This window comes from Muntiacus reevesi, chromosome 6, assembly GCF_963930625.1.
Source record: "Muntiacus reevesi chromosome 6, mMunRee1.1, whole genome shotgun sequence".
NCBI classification, from domain to species: Eukaryota; Metazoa; Chordata; class Mammalia; order Artiodactyla; family Cervidae; genus Muntiacus; species Muntiacus reevesi.
Window position 1 is genome coordinate 50,056,321 of NC_089254.1, and position 27,383 is coordinate 50,083,703.

The following is a 27,383-nucleotide window of genomic DNA, read 5'->3' on the forward strand; positions in this document are numbered from 1 at the left end:
AAGTAGTTTTAAATTTCAAATCAGCTTAGTCCATATTTAATCTGGACATGTTGGTTTAACACCAAGCCACACCAGACCTTTTAAAAGTTCAGTGGCTGTGATATAAAATTCTTCAGTGTGTTGCACCAATAAATTGAGAAGTGCAATATAATTCTCCACTATTACAGGAACTATCATGAAATGAAATAAAGACTTTGATACAGATCCTCACTCAGGTGCACACTCTTTCACAGTTACATTGAAAGTGTACGTTCACAAAATTCATAAAAACTCACATAGAAGATACGTAGTTTATGGAAGTAAGTAGTAAAAAAGAAAATCAACTCCACTATTTTTTTTTCCTGTTGGTCACTTTACATGCCAGTAGATTAAAAGACTCTGAGTTCTTTTTCTTCGAGGACCCCTTTGTAACTGAGTTATTTAGTTTAAAAAAAATTTTTTTTTTTTAAACTAAGCAGCCAAAAGAAAGAGGCACTTGACACCTCCACAAGTATCTCAGTTCTTTTCATATTGTCAATAGCTCCGCTGATAGCACTGTTCTTTTGACAGCTAAAAGCAGATTGTGGGGGTTAAGTATGGGAGCAATTCAAATGTCCATAGTAAACTGCAGGGGGGCAGAGAGAGCTCAGAGAGCAGCAGCTTTAAAGTAATTGACTAATACAGTAAGGATATTAAAGTCATTTAGTGCCAAAAGGGAACACACTGATCCCTGACCCTCAGCCACTTTGGAGTAATCTAGTATTCAATCCAGCGTGTAATGACTGCCAGGCCTGTCAATCCTCCAGGCTCTCCAGTCAAATGCCTGTGGCTACTATTGGCTTATGGTAAAAGGACAGAAACGCAAGGAAATGCCTCTCAATCAGCCTATGATGTGATAATGTTATTGCTCCAATGTATTCTATATTGTCCCTGCATAGTTTAATCTGTTGAGACCCATGTCAAAAATTGCCCTTGTTCCCCAGAGGTCTTTACTCAACCTTTTAGTGATACAAGTGGATTTGAAAGGGAAGGGGATAACTTACTTGATGAATTGTTTCCAGCTTATATATATATATATATATACACACACACATATATGTAATATATATATATGAGATAAGAGGTCAACTGTGTCTTAAAAGTTATCCATGCAAGGTAAATTAGGAACGTGGTAGTAATCTGATTTGTGAACCCTTGTTCTGTTTTTACTCCAATGGGCAAAATATTTTACAATGAAAAATATTGACACAGAAGTGTATTTACACGATGGCTGATTCATATTCAGTGCATGTGCCAGAAGGAGTTTTAACAGGAGATTTCAGAAAAGAGATTTATTTGTTTCTGCCATTTTGAACACATAAAAGTTGGCCAACTTTTGGGAAGCTTGCATTTTAAATGAGGTATTTGGATTTGGAAAATAAGATTATTGCAACAGGCTGCAATTGAAAAAACAAAAACTAAGAGAGAGTGCAGGAAATTGCCATTTTTTGTTATTTTGATTTTGCTGTAATTCAGGCAATAGAAATTAACCCATATAGAGACTCTAAAGTTGAAAAATCAAAATGGGATCATAATTATTCAAATCCTGTTTTATTACCTTACAAAGAGTCTTTGTATTTCTTAGTCATTCCTTCATCTATTTTTTCCAAAACCTACTATATAAAATCTTTGAAAAGGGAAAGCTCCGGTGATGAGAATATTATTTTTAGAGACCATTAAGGTTACATGGGGGAGGCATTTTACCTATTTCTGTTCCATAGGAATCTGCATAGTTCATCACAGGGAAGGTGCTATACAAAATTAGAAACAAAGATGAACATCTATTTGCTTATAAGCTTGAAATAAATTTGGTGTCAAAAACAAATGGCATCAATTTTGCCCCCTCCATCAACCTGTCCTCTTGCCATTCAGCACTGTAATTAATGTTTGGTTGTAGTCTAAAAACCATTCTGCATGTGTTACCCACTTTTCCCCCTTGAGGTATTCTGAATTTGTGTGCAATATTTTGCAGAATATAAGAGAGAGAGGAAAATCTTACTTTTGTGTTCAGTGATTTCCCAGACCTCAGGGGCGTAATGATTGCAGGAAGAATCCCATCAGGCAATTTTTCATTAAAATCTATGACAAGCTGTTTCACCACAGGCTATTGTTTTCATGGAAAGTTCAAATACAGTAGGATGGGATAAGGTGTGCTATTAACACATAATGGTATGATTATTACCTATCATATATATATGACCTTTGTCACCTAAAACATTGATATTCTTCATTACGATGTACCATCCTAGTATTAGAGGAATAGTTGGACAGCCTTTAGAGTACTTTTGTTAGTTGTCTAATTATATTATATATCGTTAAAGTTTTCAGAGCTTTCCTGAGAGATGAGATAGAAGGAAAAACCAAATAGGTCAAAGAATCACAGGGCTTTAAAGGACCTTGACATTAATTTGTCTATTCCTTCTACATCCTGGCATCAAGTAACTAAGCTATTTCAGGTGAGGGTATACTTTACACAAAATTCTAAATTTCAGCATCACATGTATCTGCAAAAAGCCACATGCCTCTAAAGTAATAACTTGACTCTACAAGCACACAAAAAATCAGTCTTTATAGCTAACTATTGCATTACAAGTTTCTTCAATGAGTTGAAACTTATTTCTTCTCACACCTCCTTACACAAATCAGTAGTCCCGTTTTATTTATTTTTTGTTTGTACAACCTCATGTTCCCAATGACAGTTGTTAAATACATATTTAGTTTTCTCTAGAATGAATGTGAGTAATCATCATTGGTTTGGGTTAATTGAGTAGATTCTCCTTTAGCTTCAGCAGAATTAAGGGCACATATCTTCATTTCTCACAGTCAATATGTGGTTGAAAAAATTTCATTCCTTCAGCAAATATGGAATTTCAGCTCTGCACATGGCATTATGCCAAGTTCTATAAGGGGTATAAAGAAGAATAAGATATGATCCCTAATTTCAAAAAGCTTACAGACCAATATAGGAAGTGAAACACTAGACAAGTGACTATAGCAAACTGTTGAAACAGGAAAAGCTAGCTAAAATTAATTAAGTATATAAGAGGCCAGTCTGTATAACTCCAATTAATGGACACAGGATTACTTTCCCTTGTTAGGCTGCCCTTCCTGAGGTTTAGGAAGGTCACCTTGTTATAAAGTCAGTGACTGTATTTGAAACAGGCTCTTTCTGGCTCCCAGATGGCGCAGCAGTAAAGAATTGGCCTGCAGATGCGGGAGATGAAGGAGATGAAGTTTCAATCCTTGGGTCAGGAAGAGCCCCTAGAGTAGGATATGGCAACCCACTCCAGTATGCTTACCTGGAAAATCCCATGGACAGAGGAGCCTGACAGGTTACAGTCCATGGGGTTGCAAAGAGTCAGACATCAATGAGCATACATGTCCCCATCTTTTTGGCTCTGGGGGCCACTTTCTCTTAGCAAGACTGCCTCTTTTCCGTAACAGGGGCCATCATGGCCTAATTCCCCCATATGAGGAAAGTCATCTTATTCTTTTCCAAACTGAAACTCTATTCTTAATTTTAGGTAGAAGTGAGACTACAGAGGTAACCATGCCATGCGGTGTAAGCAAAGCCGTCTTTATGTAGGCTCATCTCTTATTAAATTGATCTCTAAGGCCATGAGATAAAAAACTATGTCTTATTTCTTATGGTAATCTGAATATAGTAGAAGTTTAAAACATGGAACTAGTTAAATGGGTACACAGACTATCTATTTTCTTCTCAGACCTAGAATTTTCTTTAGGAATTAATATCTAGAACATGTCCCAGAGAATGAAGATAATCCCACCAAGGTACAAAGTTGTGAAAAGCCATAAGCTTATTAGTCATCAAAATTTTTAGTCTATTTATATTTATCAGGTTTTTTCCCATACTTTTTTAAGGAAAAATAAATGTCAAAAAATTTATTTTAAAACAAACATAATCTCTCCCATCTGGCAGACAGATTGTAGACATTAGTATGTATAATTCAATGTGGTATATTGATTTTGTTTCTTGTGATCCAGGGGGACCCTGGCAGTCTCTAGGGGTATGTGTGTGCATGCTCAGTCACTAAATCATGTCCAACTCTTTGTGGCCTGATACATTTATCAGAGTTTTTTCCATACTTTTAATTAATGTATGAGGAAAAGAGGGCTTTCCTGGTGGCTCAGACAGTAAAGAATCCACCTGCAATGCAGGAAACCTGGGTTTGATTCCTGGGCCTGGAAGATCCCCTGGAGAAAGGAATGGCAACACATTCCAATAGTTTTGCCTGGAGAATCACATGGACAGAGAAGCCTGGATGGGGTCACAAAGTGTTGGACACGGCTAAGTGACTAAGCACATACATACATGAGGATAAGAAGCCAGAAAATTTGAGTGTATGAAACAGTAAATATTTTGTGTGACTTTTATAATTCCATATTTATGGCAGAATTGTACCAACAGGTTAAAATCAGTGGATGATTGATCTGCTAACCAGTTATATCTACATCTTCATTTCTATTCTTAAGTTATTTACTTAGAAGCTGCTATTATTATTAAGGGCCATTATGAGAACCTACAGAAGTTTTTTTGAGCATTAAAAATTTGAATAATTTATTCTTTCTCTTTAACCTGCTGTTTCTTATTTTTTAAACTTTTTATTATAAAGTATAACATTCAGATCATTTGCACAACACATAAATATATAGCTCAAAGAATGATCACAAGTGAGTATCTGAATAGTCACTGGGCAAGCCTAGAAATACAAATATGGCAGCAATCCAACAACATCCTCTGGACCTTTGACAATTGCTACTTTCATCTTTTTTCCTCTTTACCAAGGATAACCACTATTCTGACTTCTAACTTTAAGTTTAAACTTTGTTTCGTCTTTATATACATGGAATTACTTTTGTATCTAGCTTTCACTGAACGTTATATTGAATAAAATTTTCTTTGTAGTTGTATATACCAGTAGTTGAGTCATTTTTGCTGTACAGTATCCATTCTATGAATACCACTTGATTAATTTGTTCATTTCACAGCAGATGAACCTTTGGGTTTCCTGTTTGGGAATATTACAGATGATGCTGTTCTAAACACAAGTTTAGATGCAAGTTTTTGCTTCTGTGTATAATTAAGAGTTAAATGGCTAGGTCATAAATTAGGCATATGTTCAAATTGAGAAAATGATGTCAGTTTTTCAAACTGGTTGTACCAGTGTATTTCCTCACCAAGAATATAAGAGAGTTCCTGCTGTTTTATATCTTTAGTGGAGATTTGTGTTGTTAAAGGGCTTTCCTGGTGGCTCAGAACTTCCCCTGTGGCTCAGCAGTAAAGAATCTGCCTGTAATACAGGAATACAGGAGATGCTGGTTGATACCTCGGTTGGGAAGATGCCAGGGTAGCATGGCAGTCCATTCCAGTATTATTGCCTGGAGAATTCCATGGACAAAGGAGCCTAGCAGAGTATAGTCTATAAGCGATTGCAAAGAGTTGGCCATGACTGAAGTGATTGAGCATGAATGCACGTGTTCTTTAAGTCATTAATTTCAGTCCTTCTTTGGTCCATATAACAGTATCTCATTTTAATTTGTATCTCCATGGTCACTTATGAAGATATGCACATTATAATGTTTATTGGGTAATATCAGTATATTTCACAAATTGCCTTAAAAAGTTGCACTGAGAGCGACAACAGTATAGAACGCATATTTCCTCGTACCTTAACAGCACTGGGAACTACCAAACTTTAAGTGCAAACAAAAAAGTCACATTATTACCATGATTAATTTACTTTGTTATGACTGATTTTGAGCATAGTTCTCTGCTTTTATTTGTTAACATTTTTGCTATTTTTTGTGATACGTATTCCTGTCTTTATTTTTTTTTATTGGGTTGATTTTTATTGATTTTTCAAAAAATCTTATATATTTACTTAAATTTTTATCTATCACAGATATTTCCCCTAGTTTGCCCTTTGAGTTGGTTTATTCTATTTTTAGCTATACAAAAGTTTTTTTTTTCTTTTTTGTGGTCATATTTATCTATCTTCATTCTTCATGGTTTTAGGGTTTTGTCTATATTTAGGATTGCCTTCTCTACTCAAATTAACACAAATTATTACTTTTTAATTAGCTAATGATCTCTTCTAGATCTCTTATGGTTTGAAACTGTACAGCTAAATCTTTGATCTAGGGAGTTTATTTTGGAGTAAAAGAAATTCAGAATTATTTACTGTTCATTTTCTTTTATCCAAAATGGGTAGCTAGTTGTCCAAATATTATTTTTTCATTAATAGCAGGTGGCACTAGTGGTAAAGAGCCTACCTGCCAAGAGACATAAAAGATGCAGGTTTGATTCCAGGTTGGGGACCCACTCCAGTATTTTTGACTGGAGAATTCCATGGGCAGAGGCTGTGGTCCGTAGGGTTGCAAAGAGTCAGACAAGCACACACATTATTCTCTACTAATTTAAATTGTTAACTTTGTCATTCGCTAAATTCCAAAGTATACTTGAACTTATTTGTGGACTCCCCACCTAGTTAAAATTTAAAATGCTCTATCTATTCCAATACTAATTTTGACCTGTTATAATTAAATTGCTGTCTGTTTATAATAGCCAGGACATGGAAGCAACCTAGATGCCCATCAGCAGATGAATGGATAAGGAAGTTGTGGTACATATACACCATGGAATATTACTCAGCCGTTAATGTGTTTTAATAATAGTTTCTTTTCCTTTCAAAATATTTCTAGACTTTTTTTTACCTTAACATTTCTGGATGAACTTTAATATCATTTTGTTGATTTTTTCACCAAATTCACGTAATTCTAAATTTACATTATACATTAACTTTGGAGAAAAATTGGCCTCTTTGCAGTATTGAGTGTCCCCAACCAATAATAGTGTGTATTTTCATGTATCCAAATTTTCTTTTCATTCTTTTTCTACTCCTTTTTTACATTTGCAACTTTTGCAAAGAGAGCTTAAGATGGCAAATTAGATACATTAACCATTAGATTTTAAATGAAAAGATTTAAATGAGCTTAATTTAATAGCAGGCTCACTATTGAATGTCATACATTTTACAAATGCCCTAAAGTTAATGCATACATTTGTATAAATATGTTACCCTGTATACGTTAAATGAAAATGCATTGTTTCTCTTAATTTTATGGACCCAAAGAAGTCAATTTACATGAATAGGCATAGATATACCCATATGCATATGATGTATGCTAGTGATCTTTATACAGGTGGAGAGAGGGATTCAAGGTAAAAGTTACATATATTCAGGTATATCTGTGATTATATTTAAGATGCAAAGCCAGTAGTAACATAGAGAAAATTATGTACCTCAAGTAAGAATTTAAAGTAATATTGTTTCTATGTAGAACGATTTTGTAATAAATTAACTATAGAATTTAGGAATATATTTCCTTTAATACGAAAGCACTTACCATGATCAAATTGTTATTTTTTGTTGAAGTAATCCAGTATCTGAAGGCCTCATGCCCAACCAATATAATATGGTAGCCTCCTTTACCACATGAAGGCGTGGTCTCACAGGATAGCAGCTGAGTTGGGTGACGTTGTATGCCGTCATATTCATCTACCAAATAACTGGAAAATATGTGCTGAATACTTATCGTGTGTTTACTTGATATATACTTAGAACAGCAAATAACCAAAGTGGTTATTAACTGACTGTAAAAGGATGTAAGAGACATGAAAATTGCTATGGGCTGTAAAGGAAGAAGATGATTTCATAAATTAAGTGGGATTTACAGAAGGTCTTTTAGATTTCTTAAGAAATGAATGCTATGTGGAAATGGGGAAAATAAGACATGACAAAGAGGACAAACTGAACACATAAAAAGTAAAAAGTCATGATCAAAGTGTTGGAGAGATGGAGCATGGAGGTTCTTGAACCTCCCCCCTTTTTACGTTTTATCTACAACTCTCCAGTTTGACAACTCTCGACAATAAAAGGCTTACATTCTGCAGTGTTGTCCGCTTTCTATTTGAGTTCAAAATATGCCTCCATACTTAAAGATTAGGCATTGTTGTGATGTTTACAACCCCTGAGAGCATCGTCGCTGCCTCACTTGTGCTTTTAGAATAAAGCTCATGTGACAGTTACCTAAGGAATTTTTTTAACTGAACTAGTACCAAAACTAGCCTTCTGCTTCACAGTTCCAGTGAGATAATTTTATCTTACACCATTAAAGTAGGATTACTCCTATACTATTCCTTCAAGTACATTTTAATCTAATAGAACCATTTTGTAAACATACAAAATGACAGTGCTGTCTTCTCCAAGTTTGATTTCAAACACAAACGTGTATGTATAGATATACAGTGCATAAATACACAAACATGCACACATGTACACTTCTTTATTACCTCAGAATAAAAATGCAAATGAATTTATTAGCCTAAGAGTGGCACCAAATGGAAATTTATGCACATACATTTAAAAAACAGAACCTTTGAAAATAAAGCAGTTGCAGCTATTAATTTTCCTCTTTGACAGTTTTTTAAATTCCTCTGAAAAAATGAAACAGCATGAATACTGTCAATATATCACAACAGCCACATTAGGTTTTGTGATATACATCATAATATAAAGAGCACTATTAGAGCACAACCTGGGAACCATTAAATCATTCTAAATCACTGTTACATTCCATTAGTGTCAATGGTGAAACCACATAATAGGCTTTATTACAAACTTCACCTTGGTAGGCCATTGTCTCTAATAACCACTTCTCTATGATGTGGTATCATACCCAGAAATCCAGGGAGATAATAAAGGCTCCCTTATTTCTTTTTTATTGGATGGGTAAAGTTAAATTTAGCTGTAAGTAAAAAAAAAATTCTGAGGCTTTGTTCACTAACTGTGAGTTGCTGCTATTTGGACAAAAAAAAATTAGACAGACTTGGGAAGAACAGTTTGAAATAAATTTAAAACCTGGCAATGCTGAGGCCAGGGTAGGCTGGGCAGTGCCAGCAATTACGATGTCATTTTTGAAATGCAGTTTAGTACATTTGTGTGCCTCTTTACACTTTTGTTCAGGAGCAGAGTATTGATTATAGAAACACTGTAAGTTTCAAACCTGCCCTTTCCCTCGTTCTCCCCTGGTTTGAGTTGTACCCTTTTAAAAAGTCATTTGGGCACTTGGTAGAGGTGAGCCTGGTAAGGACTTCAGTTCAAACTGAGATCAATTTTCAGATGTTTCAGGGAGAATTGTACAGTGTTCTGTACCCCTCTTCTTTACAAATAGAACCATTTATTCCCCTCCCCCTACTAAAATTTAGTCACAATCTCTTCACTCTATTTCTTGGATGCATCTACAAATATAATGCTCCTGGCAAAGATTTCTGCTGCACAATAGACATCTGTGTTATTGGCTGAGGACATTTTAGGATAGGATAAAATAAGTGAAATTCAGATATAGTTGCATAAATGAATAATACTCTAATGAATGACTGAAATAATTTGTTTAGTAGACTACCACATCAGAGACCAAATGCTTTATATTCTCTCTATTAGTTATGAGAAACTGTAAAGTATTTAAATGGTTATTGATTATAAATGAGTACATTTATTTTTGTAAACCAACAGTCTACCCTTTGGAGGTGAACTTTGAAGAAGTCAGTTCAGGGCACTGAAATAGATGATTATTCTAATGACTTCATTTTGCTTCTGATCCATTCTTTAGAACCAGATTTTAAAAAAGCAATAATATTACATGTCATCCCTATGATAAGAGGATGTTTTAAACTTAGGAGGAGAAAGTGATAAAGCAAAGAGGAACAAATAACAAATGCTTCAGGGGAATTAGAAATAAGTCACCACGAGTTGAATACTTTAGAAAGATAAACAAGCAAACAAAAATCATAGTGAGGAATCTTGCAGATGTATGTTTATAAGAATTGTATAATAAAAGGGAAAAAAATAAATGAATTTGGAAATCATAAAGTAGATGAAATATAGAAATATAGAAACCTGGTCTCGTGCCTTATAAATTTATTTAAAGAGTCCTCATGCCATGAAACCCTTTTAGGTCTCTGTTAATAGTGAGGCTTGCTTACCCAAGTCAGAGGTACCAGACTGACATGCAAGTGTATTTCTCCATCCCTCTCATTTCTATTCCCTTCTCTTCCTTTTCTTTTCTTCGTCTTCTATGCCTCTTGTCTCTACCCACCTCGCTCCTTTTTCTTGCCTTATCTTTCCCCTCTGTCTCCCTCCTTTGCCCACTCTGCCCTGTCTCTCCTGTTAGCTCTCTTGCCCTCTCCTCTTCTTTCTCACCTCCCTTTTAAACAAATTAACAGCCTTTTTCAATTCTGATTTATGCATAAAATGTTTGGAAATAACAATGCAGGGAAGTGTTACTATAGCACTTCATGGAAGGAAAATTAAAAATAAAAAACTGTGGTATTTGGCTTTTTTTTTATGAACATTTGAACAGAAAGAAGTATAAGCTTGATTTGCTGCCTCTGTTGCCCAAAGAAAGTCTTTTAGGTAAAGCATCACCTCTGACCTTGTTTTTGACTTTCAGGATGCATTGTATTTCTCATTTTTTGTTATGTGCCTAGTTTGCAATGTCATTAATGTTCATAGGAAAGTGAGAGAATTGCCGTTTGAAAAGCCCATGCTCTACTTTATGAAGGCTAGCTTTATTTTCTATTTTTTCGAGATTCTTTTTCCCTCTTGAAAAAAATCATGATAAGGTAAACTCTTAAATACATGGAAAAACTTACCTGAGTAGAAATTACATTTAAAAAATAATAGATATCATTTTCTGATGTTAAATTGGCACATCAGACTGTCAGTTCAGAATTGAATCTCAAAGTGTCATGAATAAACTGGTGTCAGAATTAAAAGGAAAACATTATTAGAATTTGTTTTAAAGCTTTGGTTTTAGGCTTCAAATGGTGAACACACTAGGTTTAACTTGTGTTACACAGTTATCAGACAGAGTAGTTGTGTTCTCTAGATCAAAGGAAAAAAAAATTTCTTAAGTCAAGCCATATATTATTGCTTTTTAATTTCATTTACCTTTCTGATTCCAGAGAAGATTTTGTGGAAGGCTTCGTATGGTTTGGAATCTATAGGGAATGCTTCACTTGTGGCTTTGCCTAATCTTGCATTTCTTCTAGATGAAAATGGTGATAATTGGAAAGGTGGGGGAACTTTGCCGGAGGATAACGCTGTGGCTAACCTGCCAGGATTCAGTAACGCACTTACTGCTGAATGGGCTAATCTATTTTCCATATTCTGTATATCTCTTTCAGTTTTAAGAAACAATGCTAAGGAATCTAGATTAATTAATAGTGATTGAAAAACTGCATGAAAACCAAGAAAAGTAATGATGTTAAATATTCTTTCATAGACCAGGTGTGTATTTTGTGAAATTTTTGTTAAATATGTATACATTAAGATTTTATAGCACTGGAAATCCTGAAACATCTGGCAAATAGTATAAAGATTTAGAAAAGTAGACTTTCCACATTGGGCCTGGTTAATCAAATATAGTTTTTATAGTGACTGATTTTGAGAGTATAGTTTTGATATTAACCTGTTTCTCTAGATAGTATACATTTCACTTATTTATGGAAATAATTCCCTTTATCTTCTTCACTTGCCCAAATAAAATGTAGGGTCATTTTCTTTAAACTGTTACATAAATATACATGGATGTTCTTCATGGGAATGATTACTTCGCATGACTTCCCATATAAACCCTTACACATTGATGTATAGGATATTTAGAAGTCTGTAACTTTTTGAAAATTATAACTGCAAGCTGAAAGATTTTTTTCCCTTAGAAGAAGACAGCCAGTAGTATTTCATTCAGTTCATTTATGACAGTATGTTAGAAAGCTTCCTGCTAAACCACAAATCTCATCCCATTAACTCAGAGTCTTTTAACCTTGAGCTATTCAGATTTCACAGGGCCAAGTGAAATGTCCCTACCTTGCATTTAAAATATTAAGGCATTTTAAGAAAACAGAATTGTTTGAGTGCCACAATTATTGTAAACATGTGGACAGATGAGACTTATTTGATGTAAAATGTGTAATATAAAAGAAAAGACACAAATATGTCATAGGCTAAACATAGTTTAAATTAAATACTAAATAAGTTTTTTCAAGTTCTGTGCTGCCTTCTTTAATAATCATCCCATGAGAGGTTCTTCTTTAATAAGTTAATCAAAATGTAGTTTTAAATAGGGGGATTTCAGTTAAAAATGGAGAGGAAAACAACGCAAAGCAAACATTTACTGCAGATTTGCTAAGTAAGTAGTAGGCACTTAATTTTCTATAAATATCTTATTTAACCACCTAACAACTTTATGCGGGATGAGATGGACATGGTATTTCCCACTTTATAAAATGATTAAGCTGAGAACCACCATTTCTTTCTTAAGGTAATATAATTAGATCTTAGATTTAGATGTTATAATTCTACTTAATTAGATATAACACAATGACTCCTGCCTCAGGGAATGGGTCATTCATTCATTCCTTCATTCAACCAGTTTTATTTAGGGTCTACAACGCCAAATCCTGTGTAAATCTCAGAACACGAGGCTATGAATACAATTCAGTGCCAGTCCTTAAGATAAGTAAATTCTATGTGGTAGAGAGACACCCAAATAAAAATAGTTCAGTTTGGTGTAACAAATGCCGTGACGGAGGAACACATCTGGCACTGTGCTACCAAGGTAATGGGGGCGCGGCCAGTTACGCTCTTTGTTGGAGAAACAAGTAGCATCTTTCTCAGGAGCATAACATTGAGCCCTAAATGAGTGGTTCGTTTAGTGGAGCTGTGGATTAGACAAAAAGCAGCCATGTACCAATGAAGAGTCAAAAAGAGCAGAGAGTATCAGGAATTTTAGTGAGACTTGGTTTTTCTTTCTATTGTGAGCATCGGGCTTCCCAGGTTGTGTTAGTGGTAAAGAAACTGCCTGCCAGTGCAGGAGAAATAAGAAACGAAGGTCCATTCCCTGGGTTGGGAAGACCTCTTGGAGGAGGCGTGGCGACCCACTCCGGTAGCCTTGCCTGGAGAATCCCGAGCACAGAGGAGCCTGGTGGGCTGCCTTCACAGCGCTGCGAAGAGTCGGACACGACTGAAGCTACTGAGCAGTGGCCACAGCATCATAAGCCTCAAGTCATTTAAGATCTTTCGCTGTATTTTAGCATAAGTGCAATAGGTGGAACTGAAATGATCTTGGCTGAATTTTATTTCAAAAATATCCCTCCAGCTACTTGTAGAGCAGAAGAGACACTAGTAAATGCAGGAAGACCAGACAGCTATTACATTTATCTAGGTGTCTGAGGTAGAAAGGCTCCAGGATAGGTTTTAGAAGTAGCATAGAAAGAGTTTCTGATAAATTACATGTGGACAATAAGGGAAAGGGAATAAAAATCAAAGATGAGTTTTTGTATATTTGGAGGCATAAACATCAAAATGGCTCTCTTAACAATAGAGTTTTCAGGAGCATCCTAATTTTTACTTCCTGAAAGAATAAGAGATTGTAGAAACTTTTTTGGTAACAATCTGTAATAAGATTCATTTCCAGGGGTGTCATGTTGATTTGTTTTTCTGTGAATTGAGATCTGATTCCAGAGGCCTGTATCCTTCGCATGACAACATGCAAGGAATGAACAACCTCTTCAACAAATGGTGCTGGACAAAGTGGATATCTGCATGCAAAAGAATGAAATTGGACCCTTATCTTACTCCATGTGTTAAAAATCAACTTAAAGATTTAAATGTCAGATCTGAACTAAAAAACTTTGAGGAAAATGCAGGAGAAGAAAGAGCTTCTTTGGTCTTGGAAATGATTTCTTGGATATGACACCAAAAGCACAGGCAGTAAAAGTAAAAATAAGACAACTGCAACTACATCAGTGAATTATCAGTCAATTGTTCAATCAGTCAGCCTATAATTTGTTTTTGTCTCTTCTGATTAACAAAGCAAGGTTCCAAGTCAGTTCATGTGTGATAGGAACTCCATGTACAATTAGGTGAAGTCATATGACGTCACTGTTCTTTTCGAATACCAGCCTTGGACCTGGTTAGGGACAGAAGGAAACATAGAAATGAAATAATCAAGCAAGTTAATGTACAATAATATCTTCTATTGATTGAAAATTTGTTATGTGGGACTACATCAAACTTAAAAACTCTGGACAGCAAAAGAAGCAAATGTAAAAGCAACCTGCATAATGGTAGAAAACATTTGTAAATCAAGTATCTGATAAGGGCTTAGTAGTATAAAGTACTTGTACAACTCAATAGGAAAAAAGCTGATTAAAAGTAGACAGAGGAGATCCATATCCAGTTTCTTCAAAGAAGATATATTAATGGCCAATATTTAGACAGAAAATATGCTCAGTCTCCTGCATACAGTGACTCAGTAAAGAAAAGATACTCAATGTTCCACTAATCATCAGAGAAATACAAAGGAAACCACAATGAGATACCACCTCACGCATGTTAGAATGGCTATTATTTAAAAAAACACACACACACAAAAGACAAGTGTTTACAAGGATGTGGAAAATTGGAACTTAGTACACAATTGGTGTGAATTAAAAAATGTTTCAACACTGTGGAAAACAGTACAGAGATTCCTCAAAAAAATTAAAAATAGAACTCCCACATGATCCTGCAATTCCGCTTTGGGGTATGTTTCACAAAAGAAGTGAAATCTTGATCTCAGAGTGATTTAAGTGCTCCTGCTTGTTGCAGCATTCTTCACAGTAGCTAAGATAGGAATCAGCCTAAATACCCATCAGTGATTAAGTGGACTAAAAGAAGTGTGGTAAATACACACAGCTGAATATTATTCATCCTTAAAAAGGAAAGAAAGCCTGCAATATGCCACAGCATGGATTAACCTAAGGACAGTATGCTAAGTGAGATAAGCCAGTCATAGAAGGAAAAATATTACATGATTTTACTTTGTGAGATATTTAGAAGAGTCAATCTCAAAAAAGCAATAAATAAGTAAATAAAACGGTATTTACTAGGATTCTAGAGCTCTGATGTACAGCATTGTGCTATACATAATATTATGCTATTTTGTACACTTAATAAATCTGAGAGTAGTTCTCATGTTAAGTATTCTCTTCACAATAAAATAAAATTATAACAAATTAGCCTCCAATTAAATAAATTAGTTTTAAAAAATTAAAACAAACAAACTTTCAAAGCAGTCATGATTATTTAATGTTCAATTCCAGGGCATGGTGGGAATTGTAGTTTTCAGTTATTCATATGTAGTTTGTGGAGCATTATCTAGCCTTGCAAAATTCTACTCACCTGTCAAAAATATCACTTGCCCTAGGCAAATGATTGAATGCAATTCTGCAAGACTGATCTATATAGAGCAGTGGGTGACAACCAGTTGCAATTTATAATTTCTAGGAAATAGTGCTACGAATATAGGTCTGCTCCCTTCTTCCTACAGAAAACGTCCAGGCATGCCCATAAGGTTTTTGGTAATATAGTGAAGCTACCAGCAGGTAAATAATCACCACACACTGAGCATCATTGTAGGTATTAATAGTGGTTGTCAGGGCACTTACAATGTGCACAAAATAGACCTAGAGAAATTATATACACAGGCTATATACCGTGAATCAGACTCAGAAGTAGATAGTTCTGAATATAAAGACATATTAGGAAGATTTAAAAAAAAATACTTAGGATGACAGAATTTCATTACTAGATTGTGGATTATCCTTTTATTCTTTTTGAGAACAAGCAGTGATAAATGGAAAAATGCCAGACCAAAGCAAACGCATCTTTAAACGATGAAGTAAAAAGAACAATGATGATCAAAAGCCTTAGTGACCACTAAACAAGTTACAGTTTGTCCCCCCGGAGAGCTGTAATGGGCTTTACTTGTCATTAGGGGGAAGATTAAGTGCCAGTGGTTTGGACTTGGTTAATTATACACTCAAATCCTTTCAGTATATCCCAGAAGCCAGGCTTTTCGCCTTTGAATATCTGTATCGTGACTCTCAGGATTGTTTATTGGTTATTTCTCTTGACAACTTGAACCTGAACATTAAATCCCATTGGCAGCAACTATCTGTCAGGAGCCAAAAAGAGAAAAAAATTAAAAGAAATAAGATTTGTGTATTTAATTTTCATTATAGACGTGCTTGTAGTTGAAAAAATGTGTACCTGTCAAGTTTTCAACATCTCGCTGGGGATGCAATGCTGTTGTGGTTTTAGAACCTGGCTGACAAATTCACATTTCAGTAGTAAAGACAAATCAAGGGTTTTTTCTCCACCCCTCCCCAACTCCTTTTCTAATTCTTTTTTTCTTACCGCTTTGACAGTCATACATAACAATTTGAGACCTAAGTGCCACTTTGATGCACTATTCCATTATTAAGTGGCACAGTTACTATAGAAAAGATGACGGGCCTGTACCCAAGGCATTGTGAATTAAACAGCTTTCTACATAGGAAAATGAATGGCCCAAAGAATTCTGAAATATTTTTTAAAAATAATTAAAAACTGTTTCAGAAACATCAAAGTATATAATTTAAAATCATCTAAGGTAGTAAATGGTAAATGATGGAAAACAAAATATTTTTAGCAGAATCTTTAAAGTTTAGAGGAAATATTAAATACATTAGCAGAACCCTTAAACCTACAATTACATATTTCGAATATAATTGCATGATGGGTCTTGAGAAGAAAAAAAGAGCAGTGTGAACCTATGGAGACTTTAAGGTGGGAAGAAATGAATGTTTATTATGTGACAGTAATCTTACACCATATTAATAGAAGAATGCTCTGAGAGTATTTCTTTATACCTACAAGGTAGAGTTTGCACTAAAGGAATATTGACTTAAAGTACTTAAATTAATTCTTTTGTCAATGTCTCTACAGTAAATCAATGCACCTAGAATTAAACAACAGTTTTTGCCAGAAGGCAGGCTAATCTTTGTAATTTTTAGTTATAATTCATTAATCAGTTGGTTGCAATTAGAAAAAAACAAAGTAGCAAGAATTTGATAATGATGCCAAATAATAGAAGTTTAATATATCTTCATAGGTTCTTCTTGTAATTCAGGGATTCAGAGAATATTAAAAATGAAAACCTATACTATTATAAAGCCCTATTATATTTTAGCCAGCAAAATTAAGTAATTACTTTTTCTAGAAATACATTAAAAATAAAACTTTAGTGCTTATTGCACTCCAGGATATAATGGTTTACAAAATAGTTTTATCATAAGATTATTAAAGGCAAAGGAATTATTTTACAAACACGGTCTTGTGATATGTCCTAGGGCAGGGTAGGGGGGCAGACAGTAGGAATTTTAAATTCCATTAATTCATACAGTTCTGAAATATTTGCTATAAGACTTATCTCTATATTTCTGACAACTCTGTCAAAGTGATGGCAATCTGAGGATGTGAATTACAATTTCAGTGCTCAGTACTCCAGATCTGTTTTTTTTTCTTTCTAATTTTTCTGCTAAAGAGACAAAATTGAATTATTCCTTTATCCTCTTTAAGTGGTAATCCCACAAAGCAAGAAAGAATACATCAAGGATAAAGGGGTGTTTTATACCTTTTATAGGGTGGTGGTAGAAAGCAATGGCTCTGTGAAACAACAGTCAAAAGTAAATATATTGTTTCTGACGTACTTGAGGCTGAGTTGTTTAAGAAAGATAGAAAAAAACCAATTTCATCAGTTTCCCACTTTACACTTCTGAAGTGCTAAAGGAGTTAAAAAAAGAGCGAGAGAAAGAGAGAGAGAAAAGTAATTATGGGAAATAAAATAAGAATTTTCTTAGTTACAATTCCTGGCCCTTTGCTGATTGCAGTAAATTATAAATTATGCAGTCAATGTAGGCCAACAAAAGAAGACATCTTCAAATCTCAGTCAAAGGTAATTACTTAAGTCGGCTGAATGTTCCCTTTTCATAGAGTGTGATCTCTCTCTGACAGCTCACACTGACAGATGACCTTCTCGGCAACGTTCTTATCCTTCGGATCATGAGCAGTGTGCCTCTCTCCCTGAATATCTCTATATATTTGTGACACTAGGCTTTCAAATACAGCTATTGACAAATCAGAACATCAGTCTAAGTGCTGGTCTTCCTATCACTCACAATAAAGTAGCTATCACTTGTGGTGGTGTAGAGCAGGCACATCTCTGAAAAATGAGTTCTCACCAAGTGCTAATTTGACACAGCTCGCTTGCCTTCCCATAATTGCTCTGTCATTGTCAGTTGGCAGTCCGGGCTCATTCCTGGAAGCTGTGCAGTACAATTGGATACAATTACTCCCATTTACCACCACTATTATGCCACTGATGTTGCCCAGTCCGCATATTGACATGCCTCATTAAACCTGGATGCGGGCCATTAATGAACATTGTTAGCATTTCTCTTAAACTTTTTTGCCTCTAATAAACAGTCAGTGTTCCATGAAGGAGCACTGCCATCCTTGTGATATGATATTTATTATCTTATGGGGGAAGGGGACCCTGAAAATGGAAACTATCCAGATGCCGTGAGAGAGATACACAGTTAGATCAGTGGAGAATATCGCTGATCAGCGGGACCTTTCTCCACCAGGAGCATCCTAACCATTAACCGAGTGACCTCGTCTATCCAAAAGAAGACAAGTAGGATAAACATGAACATCCCAGAAGTGCCCACACCACAGCAAGCTTCTCAAGGTTGCATCATTGCCAACATCTCTCTCTAGCCGTCTCCTACCCCCAGGTGGTGCTATGTGCCATGATAAAGAAAATTTTGCCCTGGGTATTCAATCCATTATGTCCAGCTAACTTCAACGCACATTTTTATTCAGAGATAATTATGTGTTGATCAGAGAAGTCAGCGGCTGTCACCCATATAGCAGGCACACCTGCCGTGTGACATAGGTGGTAACGATGGCATGCTCTTGAGCTGTCATGACATGGACAGGGACTTTATTATGTATATGTCATCATTTCTCTTAAGAAAATTATACTTTCCCACACAATGACAATAATGAACCTTTACAACACTCCGATAAACCTCATTTGCAGTTTTATTCTTGACCTTCATTAAATATATTCTAGATACATAGAAACACCTTTAAATACACAGTGTGCTTTGAGTCCCTATAAACATCTTTGATGTGTAAGCAAGTATGAGATATCAAATTGAAAATATAGAGCTTTTATTAAAAACAAAATAAATGAAAAGCAATTTAACCACTTCTGCGTTCTTAACTTTTCCACTAGTAAAGTAAGAAAATAAATCTGCATTTGGAGGTATTTGTTGAACGGTTATATGATTACTACTAAAATGGACTTTACTGGATTATCTATAGTATCAAGCTTTAATGTATATTGTATCATTAAATTTACATAATAAAACTAAAGTGAAAATCTTCTGTAGATGATGTTGATTTCTAAAACTTTATGCATATAATATTTAGATAAAAATTTTGTATAAGTCAATTGCTATGTAATAACCAATTGTGATTCTTTGGCAGGGAGCAGAGTCAACTTTTCAATTTTAGTTGCAAACTTTGTTCATAACTATATTATCAAAGTGTATATTAGATGTCGTGAAACTGGCCTGAACTATATTTGGATCAAGTAATCCATTACATTAAAAACCTATAAAGGAATGGTTAAGAGAGAATTTTTTAAATTCTCTTTTAAAAATTCGTCTTTTAACTCCAAAATCCATCACCCTTACAGACCTGAAGAGTTTGGGAGGTCATGGCGTAAAGCATCCATGATCTTGAGTAATTTAGGGTCCTTAACGTTAACATTGGGCTTCCCTGGGTGACACAGTGGTAAGCAATGCACGGGTCGATGTAGGAGACATGGGTTCGATCTATAGGTTGGGAGGATCCCCTGGAGAAGGAAATGGCAACCTATTCTAGTATTCTTGCCTGGAAAATCCCATGGAGAGAGGAGCCCAGTGTGCTACAGTCCATCAGTATTTGGGGTCACAAAAGAATTGGGCACAGCTTAGTGACTAAACAACAACAAAAACACGTGGCCTAAGATCACCTCTGTGTTTATTTCTTGTGGATTCTTTTAATAGAAACAGAGGTTTTCCCTCCTCTTCTATTAGCTGGGAAACATAATCTGTAGTAATTTCTAGGATATGCTTAGCCCTTTCCCTCTCTCCCCTAGTCTGACTAAAACAGAAATTTATTTATTGAATAGTTATTATTAATATTTCTAAGACATTATAACAGGCCTTCTTTGTGTTATTTCATTTAATCCTCAATCAAATCTGTGAATTAGGTACAGTTGTTATCCTCATTTTTGAGAGTATAGTGAGGAACAGAGATGTTAAGTAACTCTCCTAGCGTCAGCAGAGCTCTCAACAGTGGCAGGATTTATACTCAGGGAAGAGGTCTCCAGAGACAATTTTCTTAACCGCTGCCTCTCAATGAAAGTGAAAGTCACTCAGTTGTGTCTGACTCTTTGTGACCCCATGTGATCCCAGTTGGTGGAATTCTCCAGGCCAGAATACTGGAGTGGGTGGCCTTTCCCTTCTCCAGGGAATCTTCCCAACCAGGGATTGAACCCAGGTCTTCAGCATTGTGGGCAGATTCTCACAAGGGAAGCCCAAGAATACTGGAGTGGGTAGCTTTTCCCTTCTCTAGTGGATCTTCCCAACCCAGGATTCAAACTGGGGTCTCCTTCATTGCAGGGGGATTCTTTAGCAGCTGAGTTATCAGGGAAGCCCAACCTATATTTTTGTCTTTAAAATAGCAAGCTAGTTTGATTCATTTATTTCCTTAGAATTAATTTTGAATTTCACTGTTTTGCATAAGGTTGCAAATAAAGACAAACTGTTTTCGTACAGTGAAAGAAAGCATTGTGGAAAGTATAGACTTAGATTATGTTCTATAACTTTAATATTAGAATAACTTCTAGTATTACTCTATATTTTGGTACATAAACATACAAGGTAAAAAGTTTTTTATTTGAATATATTCCATTTTAGAAATGGAAATATATGTGCTTTGTCTCTCTTTTTAAAATATGTCTAATTTCTTCTGGTCTAGTAATATTTGGTTTGTTATTTGTAAAAAGGTGTTATATTTTCATATGATACAGTTCACTTTTTTAGTCCAATGTCTAATTTAACCTTAAAGTCATTTTGCCTTTTGGTTTCTGCTGAGTTTCTTTTTTTCCCCAAACATTTCAATAGTGGTGACTTTTCTTGAGCTGTGGACACCTATCTATGTGTTACATGGAGCACGGCTAAGATCTCCAACTCATGTAACTTGGTAGTTTGATAATGGGAATAGTTGCTTGTAAAACTCATAAACTCTGTTTTTGTGTTGTTTTCCCCCACATTTGATAATTTCTTTGTGGGTCACCAAAAGCCAATAAATAATTTTATACTTGAGTGAAAAAAGAAATGTTTAAGAATTTCCTTGGGTAGATTTTGTTTTCTGGCAAGGGGAGGTTATGCAACTTTAGCCCTCAGTATGGAATTGTCAGCATAAACATTGAAGTATTTTGGAAATTCTTTGACTTGTTAATCACTTAAATAACTATTAAGCTTCAAATTGTCTGCTTTTCCTCTGTTCCCTGGTGTTACAGCAGTGTGGGGATAGAGAGGTATGAGATGTGACTAGCTAGGTAAACACAGGCTAGTGCTACATTTTTATAAAGGGGAAGGATTATATTGCCTACTTGTGTTCTTTTCCTTTGTCTGTATATTACAAAAGTGAGAGATAAAATCTGGTTGGCAACCAGAGTAGTTTTTGATGTGAGGGTAGATGCAACTGTAGCAGAAGTGATGGTCAGGTCTGCAAATCGAGAAAAAAACATAATCAACTGAGTCAATGATAGACTCACAAATGGACTAGGAGTTTTATGGTGTCATGTCTTACACAGGTCTTTAAATCCTTTTAAGTTTATTTTTGTGTGTGGTATGGGGGAATGTTCTAATTTCATCGTGTTGCATGTAGATTTTCCAGTGTTCCCAGCACCACTTGTTGAAGAGAAAGTCTTTTCTCCACAATGTATTTTTGCCTCCTTTGTCATAGATTAATTGACCATAGGTATGTCTGGGATTAATTTAGTTTAGTTTAGTTCTGGACTCTCTATTCTGTTCCATTGATCAATGTGTCTGTTTTGGGACCAATACCATGATGTTTTGATTACTGTAGCTTTGTAATATAGTTTGAAATCTGGATGGGTTATATCTCCATCTTTTTTCTCAGGGCATGGGCAGTTTTGCATGGGCAGTTTGGAGTCTTTTGTGGTTCTATGTAAACATAAAATTCCTAGAAGAGAACATAGGTAAAGTATTCTTAGATATAAATCATAGGAATATTTTCTTAGATCAGTCTCCCAAGGCAAAATAAATAAAAACAAAAGTGAACAAATGGGACCTAATTAAATTTTAAAGCTTTTGCACAGAAATGAAAACCATCAGCAAAATGAAAGATAACCTATAGAATGGGAGAAAATTTTTACAAATGAGGCAACTGACAAGGGATTAATATTGAGAATATACAAAAGCTCATACAACTTGATATCAAAAAATAAATAATCCAATAAAAAATAGGCAGAAGACTTGAATAGACATTTTTCTAAAAAAGACATACAGATGGCTAATAGGCACATGTAAAGATGCTCAAGATAAACTAATTATTAGACAAATGCAAATCAGAACTACCATCTCACACCAGTCAGCATGACAGTTATCAAAAAGTCTGCAAACAATAAATGCTGGAGAGGGTGTGAAGAAAAGGGAATCCTCCTATACTGTTGATGGGAATGTAAATGGCTACAGCCACTATGAAAGACAGTTTGGAGTTTCCTTAAAAATTTTAAAATAGAACTACCATATGATCCAGCAGTTCTACTCTGGGTGTTTATCTGGAAAAAATGAAAACACTAGTTCAAAAAAACATTAATATTACAAATGAACCTATACACAAAAGAGACTCACAGACAAGAAAATACAAATTTATGATTACCAAAGGGGAGAGAGAGAGAAGGTGGGGGGAAATTAGGAGTATGGATTTAATAGACATGAACCACTATACCCAAAGTACATAAGCAACAGGATTTACTGTATAGCACAGGTAATTACAGTGCTTTCCTGGCGGCTCAGTACTAAAGAGTCCGCCTGCCCATGCAGGAGACATTGGTTTGATCTCTGAGTTGGGGAAGATCCCCTCGAGAAGAAAATGGCAACCCACTCTAGTGTTCTTGCCTGGGAAATCTCATGAACAGAAGAGCTGGGGCTGCAAAAGAGTTGGACAAGACTTAGTGACTAAACAACAATAGCAAACAACAAAAGGGAGTTGTATCCAATATCTTATAATAACTTATAATGGAAGACAATCTGCAAAAATCTGAATCACTATTCTGTATACCTAAATGAACACAATATTGTAAATCAATTATACTTAAAATTTTAAAAAATATACAGAGGGGAAAAAAACAAAAACCAAAAACAAACGACCTAGTTGTTTGGCTTAGCTTGCCTCAAGCTGAAGTACTTATATCAAAACAGTTAGAAAGAGGTGTATTTTCTATTCACACTATTCTTTTTGGAGAAAGTGTTTCTTTTCTCTCCTTCAGTGAGGTATTTTAATGATCATATTCATTAATTCAAAAAATGTTTTACTGAATGCTTGTAAGTACCAGGCAATGTTCTAGGATGGGAGATACATCAGTAAACAAAAGAGACTAAAAAAAAATCCTGTCTAGAGTGTTGGCCAAAAAATAATGCAGAAGGCTGTAAGTAAGAAAAGAGTTTATTTGGAGTTTTAAGAATGAGAATTCATAAGACAGATTAGTTCTTCCCCAGTAAGAGTGTTCTGGGGAGGACAAGGAGTCAGGGGTTCAAACAGGCAAAAGCTGTGAGACTGTACTCTGACACAAGAAAAGAAATATTTGTCTTAAGGGATGGTTATCATGTTATTTTAGATTAAAGTTTCCATGGGTATGTTGCATTTCTGGCAGATGTTATGGATGCTTTTGTTAGAACAAGAAGTAGTAAAAAGGTCAGATCCCATCCAGACTGAGATGCATAAGTTACACTTCATCTTTGGCCTCCCAGTTCTGTTTTTGAGGACTCTCGTAGTAATACTGACTCCATTTTGATTTTCCTTTCACATCAGAAAATATACCAACTTGTAGGAACAGGCTATTCTTACAAATGAGTCATTGGCTTTCCGTCACCCTTTAAGAAGTGCTAATACCATGCCCCTCTTACCTCAAACAACTAGAGGCCATCATGCCTGCAACAGGCAACACAGATTCTTACTTGGGTTCTAGACGCTGGAATGTCAATACTATGAATGAATCCAGGAAGTTTTGTTCTTTCTGAAAGTGCTTTGTTGGAGAAGGACTGCATAGTCAATCTGTTCAGTGTGTTACTGTGGTACCCAAGTCCCTAAACAATACTCACAGATTGGCAATGGTTTATGAATTTATATTTTCCTTCAGAGGTTAATTTAGCTGGCAGAGTTAAAGACATTTGAGACTAATTTTGCATAATTTTTGTTTTCTTATCGCGTATTGAGCAGAAAGTTTCAGTGAAGCGGAGTAAAAATGTTAACAAACATATTACATCTGTTGTTTTTTCATTATTCCTTTGTATTAATATACATGAAAAAAGCAATTCTGTCCTAATGTACAAACTGACTTAGAATTTAGTTACTTATTTATTTGCTTTTCTCACTTTATATGGTTAATAATTTTTAGAGACTAGCTGTCCTAGGACATCTAAGTTGTAATTATTAACTAACATAATAGCATATTTTATTTATTTAATACATGTATACTTTTGAAATGGGCTTCCCAGGTAGCGCTAGTGGTAACGAACCCACCTGCCAATACAGAAGAAAAGACCTGAATTCGATACCTGTGTAGGGAAGATCCCCTGGAGGAGGGCATGGAAAGCTACTCCAGTATTCTTGCCTGGAGACTGCCAAAGAGAGAGGAGCCTGGCGGGCTACAGTCCATGGGGTCACAAAGAATCACACAAGACTAAAGCAACTTAGCACCCACACACACATACTTTTGAAACCCACTCTGACCCATCATTTATATGAGCCCTTGTTGCATTATTATTTCATCTGTTGTTTTTCAAGTTTCCACACATGATGCTGCCAAATTTATACTTCTTATAATGTTTAAACTTTTGATTCAATAAATAAGAATTCAAAAACATTAAAAATAACTGATTAAGGGTATAAAAAATTCTTTTGAATGTAATTATATATTGTATTGCAGTCCAAATAAATGTCTAATGTGGTTCAATACAGAGAAATTAAGTATTTTATGTCACTACATGCCAGTCATATATTGTGTTAAGTTTATAAATTAACTAGATGACCTTGAGATAAAAACTAGGTGTTTATTTATTAATTGGAGTGATTACATAACAATAATAATTGGTCTCTACATATATGTAAAAATTGGTAGTAATGATAGGAGGTAATAATACAAAAACAACAGATCCATATGTATGTAGATGCTTTGTAATCCATACAACTTTTTCAATTCTGTTCTTATAGAATGCTTTGTGATTGTTAAGACTAGAGTCTTAACACAAACTTGTTTCTAAAGAAATGGAACATTTTGAAACCTAGCTCTACCCAGTAATGAAGAAAGTATCAGAAGCCATTTATACAAACTGAGCACGTTTTGGCATCCATTAGACCATCCCCTTTTCTAACAAAAAGCTAGAAGGGGGAATTTTTGTCACTCTGTAGAATTTATTTCTGCTCAATTATTGTAAATTATGAATAATTCTTTTTATGGAATGGGTTAAACACTTTTTTTTCTCTACCAAGAATTTCAGGCATTATTAAAGAGAAGTATCTGAATCAAAAGGATCAAAATGATATTACCATAAAAATTATAATGCCAAGAAAAAATGGTGTACAATGCCCCCCTCACAAAATGACACTTTCCTGATTTGGCATACTTTTCATAAACAAATGAAAAGAATAGTCAAGATCTGTATTGCAAAAAAAAAAGTTGGATATTAAAGTTTGAATCAATACTTGAAAATGGTAGTTGAAAAAAAGTATGCGTTTCTAAACTGAAAGTTTTTTTGATCCCTAATTTTCATCATTTTAAATTTTGGAAAATTGAGAACCAGCAAATTAGAATTAATAGTGAATAAATTGTATGCATACCTAAAATATAAAAGCAGGAAAAATCATCTTGAAAGAAGAATGAGGGCAAGTGTTAGAATAGTGAAGATAAAGGCACTACAGCAAGTAAGTTGTGAAAACATGATTGCACCCTCTCTTCCAAATTCTTGTAGCCCCTGTTTAATAGGTTCTTTCAAAATTTTATTTTCAGATCTTTTCCCTCAATTTCCTTCTTACTTGATATCTGATTAACAAAATGTGGGAAGATAAATGCCTCTACATGTATCCTTTAGCAGAAGGCTGAAAAATTATGGATGTAAAATATAGGATACAGATGGTCCCCAACTTAACTATGGTTCGATTTGGGATTTTTTAACTTGATGATGGTGTGAAAGCAATACAAAATCAGTAGAAACAGTTCTTCAGATTTTGAATTTGGATCTTTTCTCAGGCTGTTGATATGTGATATGATTCACAATACCCAAGCTTTATTATAAAATCGGCCTTACATGACTTTGCTCAGCTGTAGGCTAAGGTACTCATTCTAAGCATGTTAAAGGTAGGCTAAGCTAAGCCATGATGTGTGGTAGGTTAGTTATATTAAACACATTTGAAAATTAACAATATTTATGAATTAAGATGGATTTATTGGGATGAAATCTCATTGTAAGTCAAAGAAAATCTGTATACTTTTAAAGGAAGACTCAGGAATTCAGTTGTTTGTAGTTAATTCATATCACATTTGTACCACTGAATCTCATGATTTTTCCAAAACTAATAGCTGATTACATAGACTGTCAATAAGTAAAAATATATAAAGAGAATGTAGTGAATAAATATAAATATCCCAAATTATGTTTTTTCATTTCCTTTTGTATTTTAAGTAACAATATTTGTTACAATGCCTTAATATTTATGCCAAGGTGCAAGGCACATGACTGAGTAGTTTACATAATATTCATTATTATTTCTTATACTATGAGAAACCTGTGCAAAATTGAAATTCACATATTTCCATATATATATCCGTTCATAAAATTAAAATACTCTCAGTATCAGTCACTTTACATTCCCAGTGAAAGCTTATAAGTCCTACTACTTAAGATAAAATTTGACAAAAAGATTTAAGTCTACCAAAAGCATGAATGCTGTTGTTTTCAGCAAGGCGTAAGTGGCTGAGAGCCAGCTATAGCAGTTCGTGCCAGAAAATCTGTACACCAGAGCCTTATAGAGAATGATTAGTTAACATCA

The 27,383-nt window shown here is 34.8% G+C and overlaps 1 long non-coding RNA gene across 1 annotated transcript in view; it reads left to right on the forward strand.

Annotated features, from left to right (window-relative positions):
* The window catches only part of LOC136170958 (uncharacterized), a 69,120-nt gene that overhangs the window by 39,018 nt on the left and 2,719 nt on the right, over positions 1–27,383 (forward strand). The window lies entirely within an intron of this gene.